Source organism: Propithecus coquereli, unplaced genomic scaffold (assembly GCF_000956105.1).
Source record: "Propithecus coquereli isolate 6110/MARCELLA unplaced genomic scaffold, Pcoq_1.0 Scaffold75, whole genome shotgun sequence".
Classification (NCBI taxonomy): Eukaryota; Metazoa; Chordata; class Mammalia; order Primates; family Indriidae; genus Propithecus; species Propithecus coquereli.
Window position 1 is genome coordinate 4,291,183 of NW_012153618.1, and position 5,003 is coordinate 4,296,185.

At 38.8% G+C, this 5,003-nt stretch overlaps 1 protein-coding gene across 1 annotated transcript in view; it reads right to left on the reverse strand.

The window, feature by feature from the left end:
- CNTNAP2 (contactin associated protein-like 2) overlaps nucleotides 1–5,003 on the reverse strand; it is a 1,798,324-nt gene that overhangs the window by 1,126,581 nt on the left and 666,740 nt on the right. The window lies entirely within an intron of this gene.

A 5,003-nucleotide genomic window follows, 5' to 3' on the forward strand; every position in this document is an offset into this window, starting at 1 on the left:
GTATCTCCATCACTAAGTGAAGTATGACTATAATGTAAAAAATTATAACTTTATAAAGTTAAGACCTATGGAGCTATGAGAGCGAAAACTGTAAATTCCATGAGGAGAGAGATTACATCTTCTTTTTGGTCATGCTATTCATATATTGCCAGAATCCAGTATAATGCCTGAGTTACATTACAGACTCCGTAATCTCTTTGGATATAAATGTGTGAAGATGGATCTCAGTTCCGTAATAGAAGAGATGAATGAAAACATAAAAGCATGTTCAGAAGGAAAAGTCCAAGGATTTGGAAAAGCAGGACTAGAAAAAGATAAAAAAGATTCACTATTATTTCAATTAGTGAAGAGAAAATTGAACATTGATCTAATTACGATTAAAGGTTAAGGACTTACATTCTCAAGGCAACAGCCATATTTGGTTTTTTGAAGGCATTTCTTATGAGAACGTTTCATGTGCAAGACAGCACACTTGCCCAGCATTTTTAGTTAAACGTGGGGAAATTTCTTACTGCCAGTAAGGGATTTGATATACATGCACATGGTGCCAAGGACATTATTTTGAACTTTTCACGTTGTTGTTTTAGCATGAACAACTCTGGCAGCACCACCTTCTATCTCTGCAACTTTAAGCGTATGCTCCACTATTCAGTAGCTGCACATTGTGCACAATTCCAAGGCAAACACAGCATGACATCGGGATAATTTAATTTATTTTTAAACACATGTTATTTTGGAAAGCACACTAAACTCTAATGAGGGATTAGAGCAACCTTGGGATTTTTATCTTCTTTTTATTGCATGTTTTTGTGTGCATGTGTGTGGTTGTTTTATTTCCAGCATTATTATTATCTACGAGTTTCTAGTATTTTTCATTTCTTTAGTGGTGATAGGTACCCACTGTACTACGATTCAAGGTCAAATTGAAAATTCTTCTGTTTCTGAAGATTTCCAGGTCAGCAAAAGCAATCAAGGTAAATTCTCTCTCCTTGTCCTTAAGTTTGGCCCTGCTCTCAGTGACTGCAGACTCCGAATCTTAGCTGGCTGCCTTTCTCTTCTCACTCCAAATGTTGGCTCCTTACACCTGGAATGTGTCTTCATACAGATGATACCTTTTTATCATTTATGGGTTTTTTGTTTGTTTGTTTTATACAAAACTTTCTGACATTTAGCAGAGATGAGTTCTCACTCTCCTTTACAAGTGTGAGCATGGAAATTCCCTGAGAAATATTTTTTCTGATTACTTTCCAATTCTATACCTGCTCCTACTCAGAGGTCACAAAATCACATTCAGAAATGTGACCATCAGCAGTGTTTTTATCCTATGTGCACAGTCCTTTAATTTTTATTCAGAGGTCCGAAGAGTTAATCCTAAATGGGGTGCTGCAAAGTCCTATAAATACAGTAGTCTACTGACAGACTGGTCAACCCAAAGATTTCTGAGAAAATATCTGGGAGGTTTTTCACGACTAATTCATGGAGTACAGTAGCTAACTAAGGAAGCTTTTTGACACCCAAATGCATGAAGGATTATTGGTATTTGCCCATAAATAGCCGAGGAGCACAAGAACTGGTAATCACCCTCCTAACTGTTTTAATAGAGAACTACTTTATACAGAGGTATATATTTACATAGTATCTAGGTAGCTATTTCAAATCCATGCTTTATTTCAATAATTGAAAGGCTATTGTTAAAGACTACATGTTTGTGTCCCTCTAAATTCATATATTAAAACTCTAACCACAAATGGGATGGTGTTAGGAGGTGAGGTCTTTGGGAGATAATTAGGCCATGAGGGTAGAGCTCTCATGATGGAGTTAGTAGGCTCATAAGAAGAGACATGAGAGTGTTCCCTCCCACCCTCCCTTCCTCTCTCTCTCCCCCTCCCCTTTTCCTACTCCCTCCCCAACAGTAAAGAGATATAATGAGAAAATGGCCATCCACAAACCAGGATGGCAGCCCTCACCAGACACTGAATCTGCCAAGCACCTTGCTTTAGGAGTTTACAGCCTCCAAAACTGTGAGAAATACATTTCTGTTGTTTAAGCCACCCAGTCTATGATATTCTGCTATAGCATCCCAAACTGACCAAGACCACCATGTACTGGTGTGCTGGAAAGGGGTGCGCCCTTCTATTAAGCTTTATTAATGCCAATCCTGTCATACTCAGGCCAGTCCCAACGTCCTGCTTCTCTCCTGCCTCCTCCACTTGCTTTGGGACCCTCCTGAGAGCTGCCTCCTACCCCAACTGTGTTCCTTGGAGCTCCCCTTCCTGTAAAACTGCTCTAGAACTTTCTTATCTCTCCTCTTTATCCCTCAGCTCTTTTTTCCTTTAAATGAAAACAAAAGGGATACTAAAAATACCAAAACTAAGAAAATTTATAAATTTTAAAATCTTTGTACTCTTTTATAACCATGGGCCCAGTTTCCAAAAGCCTGTTACCAAGTAAGCAGTCATTAAATAAATTTAATTTTTGTGCTTATTATTCTTTTGATTGTTAAAATTAATGGCATGTTATCTAAAAGAATTCTAGTTTGGAGGAAGAGAAAACAAATTAAAGCAGCTAAAACATCTCTGGCTGAAGAAACATCCCAAATGACTAATTGCTCTTTTTATTCTGCTTATTCCCAAGAAAGAACAAGGCAAAAGCATTCTTGCTGCTTAAACTTCTGATCACGGGTGTTACAAAGAAGAACTAAGACCTTTCCTGGGATTAGCAGGGAACAAGCACAGAGAGATAAAATTGCACACTGGCGTGAAACAGCCTAGCCTCAGCCGCAAAGGAAGCTACACAGCCGGGACTTAACTTCAAAAGAAATGAAGTGTGGACATGTTTCAGGGTTTGGAAACAAAACTGAGGAAAGGAGGGAAGGGAAGCCTTTACCTCAGGCTTTCAGGTATCGGGAAAAACATGTTTTTTTTAATGACTGGTGGAAGAAATACTTTGAGTAGTGCAGAAGCTGATGGTTAATGAGAGGTCTTTAGATGAGCAATGGTCTGAAGTGTCAGATCTTCCTTAGAAGGCGCTTTCTCTAAGTTAAAAAAAAAAAAAAAAAGATTCAAGATGAATTGGAAGGACAGTCAGCATTTAGCATCCTCTAGAGTCAGACTCCGGGTTTCACAAGTTATGCGGTGCAGTGTTCACCAAGCAGATGATATTGCCATATTAAGAAAATAATATAAATTATGAAAGGATCCATTAACTAAGTGGGAAAGCCATGATCCAAAATAAGGTGAACGTGATTCCAAAGCTTGTGTTTTAGAACAAAGTCATCCTTCTTCCCTCTAGACTAGTGTTTCTTAAGATGTGTTTATTATGACATCTGAAACTACCTTAAAACTTTCAGCACAGATAGTACAAAGTTGTGTGCGTGGGCACGTATGTGTGCATGTGCGTCTGTGTGCACGTGCGCATGTGTTTTAGTAGGAGGTACAACCCAGGGGTAGCTCACATTCTCCCTGGGAAGCTGCAAGCCAGAGGTGGTGATGGGCATTAGATCAGAAACCTTGCAGCCACTTCATGGGTGGGAACTCTGAAATTTTTGCTGTCTATTCATCTAATTGACTTAATTAATTGAATTAACAGATGTTCTACTCAACTGAATGCCAAATTGAGTTTTCTTTGGTGAAATCAGTGTTAATTTGCATAAATGTTAGATAAATGTTAGAAAAGAGACCTCAATGGTGAACTTAAAGGTATGAAGGATATATAGTTTGGCAAAATATCTTTTAGAGACACCCCCAGCCTGTGTGAGGATTGGTATACGACTCGTAGGAGGCCTGTGACCTGAGCCCTTAGAAATGGTTCTGGAGTTGGGGTCAGTTAATGCCTCCGTGTCAGCCATTTGATTAGGAGGCTTTCTGTTGCCTGGCACTGGCTCTGAGTGTAGCTGAATCCCCCCACTTAGTGTTGCTGCTTCAAGAGAGCATTTTATTCAATGTATAGCAAGTCAGAGAGCTGGATTCCACTGAGCTTTCAGAAGCGTTTTTATCAACAGTGTTGTGCTTGCTTGCTAATAAAGGTTTACTTAATAAATGTCTGTATGTGTACCAGAATTTGGGCTATGGATTCCTTTTCTGGTTCCCTGGGGACAAAGCTGTAGGAGAGTAGCTAATTCTCACACATCCCAAACTTTGCAGGGACTGATGTTGTCTTTCAAAAATAATCTAAAAGATGTACATGCAAATTTTCTATGGTCTCTATAATTCTGTTCCTCAGATCATGTGTATCAGAATCACATGAAGTTTAGAATTGTCCAATTTCTCAGCATCCTGAATTTTAAAGTTACAAGGATGGGGTCTGAGAATCTGAATTGGAATCAGTTCTGGTGATTCTTATATACTCTGAGGATTCAGCCAATGAGGATATAACCAAACAAGCATCACCATGGTCATTTGCTGACAGCATATCCTAAAGGCAGACCAAAGACCCAAGAGGAAATCAACATTCTCCTGACTGCTGGGTTTGAAAACTAAGATCTGTAAAGCAATAGTAAATAGCACACCATATAGCCCTCATGTCCTATAAACTCTATACCACGAATGTGTGGTTATAGCTATTTGATTACCCATCTAAATCAAAATAGATGAAAACTGGCCTTAGGCATTCAATATAAGCTTATCCATGGTCAAAAATATTCCAGTCAAGGGATAAATAGAGATTATCAATGGCTTTCTAAGTGACAATTGCGATTCATTTACCATGACAGCAATGAAAGCTGTTGGCCAAAAGCCCATCATATTGAATACGTTTCTAGAGGGAAACGGTTTGGCTATTGGGTCATTTTTTTTCTCACATCAACAAGTCCAGTTCGCTCACTCATAAGACATCTCATCTAACATTCATCTATTCATGAAATGTTCATTGAAAGTCTTTTAAAAATCATGTGGTCTTAACAACAAACACAATGAAAGACTAAAGAAGCAGAGGCCTAATTCATGACTTTTATCTCTAAGTTGTTACTAAGCAGACGGGGAGAAATGCCCTGGTCTAGGAGTCAG